Genomic DNA, 10,284 nt, shown 5'->3' with positions numbered 1-10,284 from the left:
TCCTGCACTAGTGGTGTGGATGGAACTGGCGCCTGCCAGTTCAAAGGTGTGTGTGGGGGAGGGTGCTCTTACCCCTCCCATTGCATTTCCCCCACTGGCGCTGCCTTTTAAAATGGTCCGGCAGGATGGCAGTGTACCTTCTTGCTGCCCTGGTGACTCCTTGGACCAGAGGTGACTGGAAGTTGCTGTTGTGTGTGTGCACATCATGACATGTGCACGCACATTGTGACATGCGCATGCACAGCAGCAACCTCTGGTCACTTCCGGTCCAGAGGCGGCACCAGGATGGCAAAGAGGTACGCTACCACCCTGCTGGACAGTTTCAAAAGGCAGCACCGGCAGGGGAAATGCAGCAGGAGTAAGAGCACCCTCCCCCATCCTTAAAGAGATCCCATCACCACCTTCGAACCAGCCAGTCTTTCGAACCAGTTCTGTGTATATTCCTATCCTGCACTTAAGGCATACAAGGCTCTGTGGACAACAACAGACAGATCAGGATGTTTGAATTAGCTATAGATATTTATCCAGATAGGCAATCTGCTTAGCAAATATCACAGTGTAGACTACCAAATACATTGCCCAATTTTCTTTCAGTAATCCCTCTAGTATTTTTATGTAAAGTAGATCTTCTGCCAACAGTATTTCTTTGATTGGTCATTGTAATTTTCCCCTCTACTGTGAAATAGTGACAAGATAAGGCAAGGCTCTCCCAATGATGGCTATTTTCAGATCTTTTTGCACAATCACGGTTTGTTTTTAAAAACATGTACACTTGATTCTGATTTGTGGCACATTGGAAGCATTTTTCCCCCCTGTAAAGTATACATCTATTAAAGAGAGGCATTTTCCAAGCAGTCAGAGTATTACTAGCTGACCCCACACAGAGCATCTGTGTGCTCTTTGGGGCCGGCTGTTACCTCTTCTTCCCCACCTTCTACCCCAGTCTCTGCTTCTGGGCCCATCTGCCTCTCCTCCCCACGGCCACTCCCCCCCTTTCTTTCTCCCCTCCTGGGCCTTGCCTCCACGGCTGGGCCTACTGCTGCCGTGGCGACCAGTCCTCCTGGGTGCGCCTCAGCCAATCAGGTGCATCCGCCTCCCAGCCAATCAGCTGGGCTCTGGGAAGCACATTCCAAGGCACACCCAGGAGAATTAATCTATATTATTAATCCCCGTAGACGTGCCTCTGTAGGGATGCATCCCGGCAACCCAGCGGATTGGCTGGGAAGCCGAGGCGCCGGATTGGCTGGGCGGTGGAGCTCACGCGTGGCAGGATTCATGAGACGGTTGAGCTGCTGCCCAGGGAAATGGCGGACAGCGGTGGGACCAGCCGTGGCGGGCACTGCGCGCCGCCAGTGTGAGGAAGCGGCAGCAGGAGCAAACGGGCCAGCAAGCCGGTCTGAAACCACAAGCGGGGGGTGGGGAGAGAAGCGAGAGGGTGGGCGGTGGTTAGAGACACTTGGTGGAAGAGTTAGGGAGAAGGGGCTGAAGGGGGGTTAGCCAGGGAGAACTAGGGGCACAGATGCTATGCGCCCAGTCAACTAGTATAATAGATTGTAGAACCTGGGACATTCATTGTAATTATCCTTACTTCAATGAATGGGATAGCTTATTAACATAAACAGAAATGCAACAAACACCAATTAGACATTATTTGTGATAATCCTGTGCAAATCTATACCTATTCGTGAGATTTTGTTAAAGTTAATTAAAATACTTGTTTTTAAAGACTGTATGTTTCCCACTGTGCAATTCCTGCACTCTAGGGGATTTATTTTTTTTAAAGTAACCACGTGCTTAAATTTTGATACAACATAGTACTTGTGTCATTTTGTGGATCTCCTGCTTCTCCTCCTCCTCCTCCTATAGTGTCGCCACCTCTTTTCCTGGCAGAACTCCAGTGGTTTACCAGCTGCATAAAAGATTCCAACTCATCCAGAACAGTTCTCTCTCCCTCTTCGTGCCCACATGACTGCATCTCTATGCTGGAGGAAAGCAGCAATTGGTGAATGTCTTCTGGCTGGAACTGTTAAATGCACAGGAGCCCTGCAAGAAGAAATGCTGGTAACACATACACTAGGGTAACCTCTGGAAGAAAAGAAGTGTTAAGGTGCAGAGCTAGGCATTTCTTTCTAGTGTTACAAAATATATACTTGTCCATTTCTTCACAGGTCCTGGAGCTCCCAGCTGCCTCTGGCTGAAGCTTCTCTACATTTCTTAAAGCCAAGGCAGTGACATTTAAATCTCATCCTTTGTTTCCTTCCCTTGCTTGCCAATCTGTCTATTCACCCATAACAGGAACAGAAAGTAGGAAGTAGGTCTGGTTAATGCTGCACAGATAATACTGCTCCAATAATGGCAAGCAAGTTCCAGTCATGCATCCCTGCCACTCCGTGTAACACAACTGATGCAAAAACAAGAAAATAACAGAAGAGGAAAAAGAGCAAATATCACAAAACTGCATAAACCAAAGCCTTGCCAATGGGATATCAGAAAGAGTATCCATACTGGGCTTAGTTACAGTAACACAGAGATTCCCCAACTGTGGGTTCTTGGCTATCGTTGGACTACAACTCCCATCATTCCCAACCACAATGGCCGAAGGGGATGATGGAAGTTGCAGTTCAACAACATCTGGGGGCCCATGGCTGAGAACTCCTGCAGTTATGCATCACAGTTTAATGGCCGGTCCCCTTACTAACTATGCGCCATGCTGTCTGATGCCTATGAGTGATCCTGAAGTCTAACACACAGCAGAGAGGTGGGTGCAAGAGAAAGTCAACGGTAAGCCTGAAAGCAAATTGGCATCTTGCAGAGTAGTGCATTCATAGAGCTTCTACCTGTTTTAAAAGCATGCAGTATAAAGAGGATACCATTCTGGGGCAGCTACTTTGCCCAAACTGTGAGATTCTTAACATGCAGAAGGGCACAAAGGTTATATGGCTGGTCAAGGTATTTTCTGTGGATTTGCAGCTTGCTCTGCACTCAAGAGAGAGAACCATAATTTCACTGAAGGATTACAGATCTCCATCACCAAAGGCTCAGAATGTGGAGAAGAAAAGGTGAGAATAAATGAAGTCAAGCCACCTTAAGTGGCACTGCGGGGAAATGCTTGACTAACAAGCAGAAGGTTGCTGGTTCAAATCCCCGCTGCCAATATATCAGGCAGCAGCAATATAAGAAGATGTTGAAAGGCATCATCTCATACTGCACAGGAGGAGGCAATGGTAAACCCCTCCTGTATTCTACCAAAAACAACCACAGGGCTCTGTGGGCACCAGGAGTCGAAATCGACTTGACGGCACACTTTACCTTTACTTTCAATGAAGTCAAAGCCTTCAGAATGTCTAAGGATGAATGCTGTATGATAAAAATTCCTGCCCACCAACTTGCATTTCTCTGACCGCATTACCTACCATATACCAAACTATAGCATTTGCTCACACAACCAATTTCTGGCTATGTTTACCATATAAAAACATTAAATCCACCATCCCTCTCCTCTTCCAAAGAGAGGCAATGGCTTGGCTTGTAGTGTATGTTGTCCTTCATTCATTGTCAGGTGTGTGCCAACCAAGTGCTAAGGATATTATAGCTGATATTTTTGCTCATTGCCAGCTAAATACAGCATTTCTTATGTAACCTTCCCAAGGATCACAGGCCTCCACCAGACTTTAATCTTGCTACCATCCCTACACATGCAGTGCTTATGCTAAAGAGTTTTGAGGATTTTGCTATGCTTCTGACATCTATGCATAGCAGACAAATCCAAAATGTATATGAAACAGAATACAGTTACTAGTGTTTCCAAACAAAGTTGGCTATACGCATACATCAAGTCAAACCATGGTTTGTTTTTATATCTGAACCCACATCCGCTCAAAGGTTTCAGCAAACCCTGGTTTGCCATTATGTCTAAATTCACAAGCCATTGACGAATGACAATTATAGCTATTGATCTACCTCCAGAGCCACTGTACCTTGGAAATGGAGACAAATGTATGGCTTTGCACAATCACCTGGAAATCTGGTTCCTGGAAGTATATGCTCCCAGGGGGCATGTCATCCAAATCCACCAACCTCCAATTCCCAAGCCCTCCAATCAACTCTTGCAATTCAGATTTGAAGTTGGGCAGAGAATGTCAGATGGAGGGCTTGAGCCAGAAGGTTTGAATGACATGCCTGCCTGCAGGAAGCACACACTCCCCAGGAACCAGACTTCTCAGTGATCATACAAAGCCATCCTATGAGCACTGAGCAGATTTAGGATGAAAACACAGAAGGAGTTCTAAACCATGATTGGTCTGCTGTAGAGCTGGAAACTCAAACCATGGTTAGCACAAGCCATGGTTGGGTATGACGTGTGAATTGAACTGTTGTCTTTTTAAAAGCTGGCCTCAAAAGGAACAAGTATAAGGAGCCAGTCGACCATCCCTTCTACTTTTCTAATCTCATCGCCTCTACTAATTGAGCTCCAACCTTTTCTTGGGAAGACCCCAACCTTGGCTGGCAGATTTGGACTGCAAGTCTATGGATATACTTACCTGAGAGCAAACCTCATTGCACTCAATGGGAATTACTTCTGAGTAAACATGCAGGGGATTGTGCTAAATCTCATTTTTTCCAGTTACGTTTTCCAATCTATAAGCACAACTCTTGGAAGTCCTGCCTGCTCCCTGCAAGCAATAACCTTTCGGTAGCATCACTATAAATGATCGTTTGCTGAAAAGCCCAGGTACTTGGTTCCCATAGATCTTCTAAAAGGCTCAGATAAGTAATGATCCACACAGTGCTTATGAACCTTCCAGGGACTGATACTTCCTCTGTAATACAAGCATGCAACAAGTTCTAGGAAAGTCTCTGAAAGGCATTTAGTCAGAAATGGGATTTTATTGTGACTTCTCTTATCTGTTATCTCTGCCAGCCTACTTTTACACTAAGGTGTTTATTAGCTGTTTCTCCTTCAAATACACACATTTGAATTGGAAGACTGTAGAATAAACATTGTCAGACAACATTTCCCCCCCACAGTAGACAGTTTAAATGACCTCAACTACCTGATATATTGTGGGAAGAACAAAAGAAACACAAAATTATTTTGTTAACAATAAGCTTTGTTTTAAGGGCTTAACAAATTGTCTCTTCAAAATGAATCCAGCTGCACAGCTTCATTGGCCCTCCTTATTAAAAATGGTTGACTTGCAGTGAGGGGGACATGCTATCACCCGACTGATCTAAACACTGACAGTGACTGGGAGTTGCAGAAGAAAATCAGGAAAGCAGAGACAGAGCTGTAATAATGGGTGATTTCAATTATCCACACATAGACTGGGTAAATTCACATTAAGAAGAAGATTATGAATAAAAGTTCCCGAAGTGCTTAACACATATAAATTAAAAAAAATGGCTCCCTGTCCCCAAAGGGCTCACAATCTAAAAAGGAAACATAAGATAGACACCAGCAACAGCCAATGGAGGGATGATGTGCTGGGGTGGAATAGGGCCAGTTGCTCTCCTACTGCTAAATAAAGAGAATCAACACTTTTAAAAGGTGCCTCTTTGCTCAGTTAGCATTAGACAAAGAGGCCAAATTTATAGCTACACTGAATGACTTTACCATAGAACAGTTGGTCACGGAACCAACCAGAGAGAAGATGACCTTGGACTTAATCCTTTGTGGCACCCAGGACCTGGTGCATGATGTCAATGTCATTGACCCTGTAGGGAACAGTGACCATAGTGCAATCAAATTCAGCATATGTGTGGGGAGAGAATTAGCGGAATTAGCAAATTAGAATTAGCAAAGAAGTCTAACACAGATACTTTGAACTTCAAAAGAGGAAAATTATCTAAAATGAGGAGTTGGGTGGGGAAAAAAACTGAAAGGGAAAATCAGGAGATTCACTTCACTCCAGAATGCATTGAGTTTATTTAAAACCACAATAATAGAAGCCCAATTAGAATGTATAGCAAAAAGGAGGAAAGGTACCACTGAGTTAAAAAGGATGCCAGATGGCTAACAAGTAAAGCCAAGAAAGTTATAAAAGGAAAGAAGAGTTCCTTCAGAAACTGGAAGTCCTGCCCAAATGAGGAGAACAGAAATACAAACTCTGGCAAAAGAAATGCAAGGAGACAATAAGGGATGCGAAAAGAGAGTTTGAGGAACATCTAGCTAAAAGCATCAAGAGAAATAACAAAAACTTCTTTAAATACATCAGAAGCAGGAAACCTGCCATGGAGATGGCTGGTCTATTAGATGACCAGGGAGTGAAAAGGACTATTAAGCAGGATATGGAGATTGCAGAGAAGCTGAATGAGTTCCTTGCATCTGTCTTCACAGCTGAGGATACTGAGCATATACCTGAGCCTGAACCAAGCTTCTCAGGCTTGGAGCTGGAGACTGAAGAACTGGGCCAGGTTGAGGTGATGAGATATGACATTCTAAACTGTTTGGGAAGATGAAAAATTAACAAATTGCCAGGGCCAGATGGCATCCACCTCAAAGTCCTTAAAGAACTCAAATCTGAAATTGCTGACCTCCTTGCAAAAATCTATAACTTATCCCTACAATCAGGCTCTGTACCAGAGTACTGGAAAGCAGCCAATGTAACCCCAATTTTTAAAAAGAGATCCAGGCAGGGGCGGAGCCACCATTAGGCCAACGGGTTCAAAGAACCTGGGCCGCCACCAATCAGGGGCCACGAGACTGGCCCCAGACACACAACCCGCATCTGATGTCAGATGCGGGGGCGTTATTTCGGTCCCAAACGGGGTCACGGGGCCCAGTTTGGAGCCAAAATCGGCCCGCGCTGTATTGGGCAGTACAGCCGGAGTGACTCTCCCTGCCTTAAAGGCAGGGAGAGCTGCTCCTTGTCTCACTGCCAATGCAGCAGCTGATCAATCTCGCTCCCAAATGGGACTGCGTGGCCCCGTTTAGGAGAAAAATCAGCCCACGCTGCATTGACAGCATGGCCGGAACGGCTCTCCCTGCCTTTACGGCAGGGAGAGTCACTCTGGCCCATACTGCCCAATGCAGCACAGGCCAATCTCCCTTCCAAACAGAGCCACACAGCCCCATTTAGGAGGGAGATCATGTCCCCCGCGTCTGATGTCAGACGCAGGGGCGTGACTAGCCGGCCCCCTGCTTCTGATGTCAGATGGTGGTGGCTGCACACAGGCCACCGCCAGCCTCCTTATGCTCCTGGATCCAGGGGAATCCGGGAAATTACAGGCCAGTTAGCTTAATGTCTGTTCCAGGCAAATTGATGGGAAGCATTTTAAAGGATAAAATTGTTAAACATATAAAAGAACAGGTCCTGCTTTTTAGAATTTTATTGGCTTTTACAATAACTTTACAATCCAACTACATTCATTTATTTGATTAAGTAAATATTGACTTCCCGCTTACCTGTCTGCGCGGTTCACGTTAACTAGACATATAAACCATTGCTATAATAATTCAAAACATACATACTCCACATTGCTACTCGATTTTACCCAACCCAACCTGCTGTTTTTACTATATTCCAAACCCTGCTGAAAGGTCCATATTAGAAAAATAGTTCTTTAAGTAAAGTAAAAAATGGTTCCCAGTCTTCTTTGAAACATTCCAAATTTTCATCCCTTATAAGTGCTGTAAGTTTTGCCATCTCAGCATATTCCAAAATTGTTATCAATCAGTCTTCTTTTGAGGGCATTTTATTGTCTTTCCATTTCTGCGCATATACTATTCTAGCCGCTGTGGTTGCATACATAAAAAATGTTAAATTTCTTTTGGAGAACTCTCCTTGAGTTATTCCCAGCAGGAAGGATTCTGGCCTCTTAGGAAATGTCATTTAAAAAATTTTCTTCAGCTCATTATGTATCATATCCCCAAAGGCCTTTGCCTTCCCGCATGACCACCACATATGAAAAAAAAGTTCCTTCACATTGTCCACATTTCCAACATTTGTTTGAAACATTTATGTACATTATGTGAAGAACAGGCCCTGCTGAAGGAGAACCAGCATGGCTTCTGCAAACATAAATCTTGCCTCACCAACCTTTTGGAGTTCTTTAAGAGTATCAACAGGAGTGTGGATAAAGGTGATCCAGTTGACATAGTATACCTGGACTTTCAAAAAGCTTTTGACAACGTTCCTCATCAAAGACTCTTGAGAAAACTTAGCAATCAGGGGATCAGGGGACAGGTTCATGTGTGGATTGGTAAGTGGTTGAAGGACAGGAATCAAAGGGTAGGAATAAATGGACAGTTCTTTAAATGGGAGGAAGTAAGAAGCAGGGTCTAGGGATGTGCATGGAACTGGTTCGGAGGCCCTTTATGGGCCTCCAAACAGGTTCAAACAGTGGCCATTTCTGCCAGTTTGATGGCGGCGGGGTGTGTGTGTGTGTGTGCAGCTTTAAGGGCGGGTGAGGATGCACTTACCCATCCATCCCAGCCCTGAACAACCTGGCCCCCAAATACCTGAAGGAATGCCTTCTCTCATATAGACCTGCCAGTCAGTTAAGATTTGTCAGTTAAGATAGGTCTTCTTGGTAGTGCCACCATTGTCAGCAGTTAAAGGGGAGCACATGAGAGGGATTTCTCTGTGGTGGCCCCTAGGCTGTGGAATGCCCTCCCCTCTGAGGTCAGCCAAGCTCTAACATTGTGCACATTCAGGAGAATGGTGAAGATGCACCTCTTTACCCTGGCCTTTGACTAGTAATGTAGTGGTTCTTTCCCCTCTCAGGCACTGTATTTTTACTGTATTTTTTATTTTATGATGTTGTATTTTAATTATGTTTTATATTGGTTTTATCATAACCTGCTCTGAGACCTTTGGGTGTAGGGCAGACTAGAAATGTAAATAATAAATATACAAATACCTTTGGATTATTGACACAGCAACATCAACAGATGTAGCAGAGCAGCTCAGATGCTGGGTTCACCCATCTTTGGGGTAATATAATGTGGCCACTGGGAAAGCAAAATATCTTGGATCAATCCTGTGCATACACCTCTTACTTATTTCACTGGGGTCAATCATGTATGGGGAACACATCTACACATGCGCACACACAAAATCTCTTGCTAAAGTAGCAAAACAGGTCAAGTTACTGCATTCTTGTGCAAGTTCTATCCAAGTGAATAGAAGTCTTTTGAATGAGAGACTACAACCACCCAGTTGCTATAACAATCCCAAGCCCTTCTTCTCATAAGATTATGTAGGAACAATGAATCATCCCAGAAGTAAGAGACATGCAGCCCACTCCTACATATGTTTAGTCTACAGTCCCACATTTTGCACTAGTACTTACAAGTGAGTCTGCAGATGGTGACATCTATGGCTGTGCTAGCTTGCTCAGAATTCACATTTTCATAATATGTGCAGACTGATCTTAGCTTCTTTACTCAGAAGCAAATCCCAGTGTGCCCAGTTGGGTTTACTTCCAAGTCTAGTCTTGCAACCTAAAATACCCTTATTAGTGCATGTAACAATTTCTAATAAGATTTATCTCTACACACCATCATGTAATCACTATCAGTTTCAGCTCTCTAATTAAGCATCATAAATTAAATGTGTTTTGAATTAAGCCACAGTATTGTTTATGAGCTCTAGAGATTATACTTTCATTAGATCAAGTTGTGTAAAGTGCTAATGCTATGCAGACAGAAAAGCTATTTAGGAAAAAATTATTTAAAGCATTTATATCCTACCTTTCTACTTTTAGAAAGCACCTTGCCATATATAAACAATACCTAAAAGCAAACACTGTATCAGAAAGAATGTGCTGCCCACAAGGTGTTTCTGGGAAAGGGGAGTTATTAGGGGGTTCACAATTGCTAGTTAAAAGAGCAAGGGCATCAGACAATACTCTGATCCTTGATCAACATGGTATACATTGCTCTTGTTGTCCTTCCTTTATATTATCTTGGGGTTTTGCCTTCAGATTTAAAAAGTTATAAACTGATGGACGCCTGATAACTAACGTTTTCATACATAACTGCAGTAAAACACATACCCTAAGATAAATCCCAATTTCATGCACAAATGAAAAAATAGGGCCAATACGACGGCTTGCTTCTCTACATTCGCGCTCCCGCGCGCGCCCCTTTTGTTGCCTATGGATGCTTGTGAATGAGGGATTTTGAAAATCCCTCCTTTCAAATACATTTTTTTAAATGACACTACAAAGAGCCACACAGATACGCCCTTAGCTGAGCACACCTAAAACCACTTGCATGAAACTGGGTCACGTGGCCTCCCCCCGACCTCCTCCGCCTTTTTCTTTTAAGTCTGAGCGGCT

General features: G+C 44.0%; 1 long non-coding RNA gene across 1 annotated transcript; it reads right to left on the bottom strand.

The window, feature by feature from the left end:
* Positions 1 to 1,162: 1,162 nt before the first annotated feature.
* On the bottom strand, positions 1,163 to 10,195 carry LOC128349031 (uncharacterized). Its single transcript, XR_008318505.1, has 3 exons — positions 10,000 to 10,195; positions 8,863 to 8,953; positions 1,163 to 2,043 (listed from the first exon to the last, which is right to left on the bottom strand). It is a non-coding gene; the product is annotated as an uncharacterized LOC128349031 (long non-coding RNA).
* Between the last annotated feature and the right edge of the window lie 89 nt (positions 10,196 to 10,284).

This window comes from Hemicordylus capensis, chromosome 3, assembly GCF_027244095.1.
Source record: "Hemicordylus capensis ecotype Gifberg chromosome 3, rHemCap1.1.pri, whole genome shotgun sequence".
NCBI lineage: Eukaryota > Metazoa > Chordata > Lepidosauria > Squamata > Cordylidae > Hemicordylus > Hemicordylus capensis.
The sequence above is the reverse complement of the archived record's forward strand: the minus strand, read 5'-3'. Positions and strand labels throughout refer to the sequence as shown.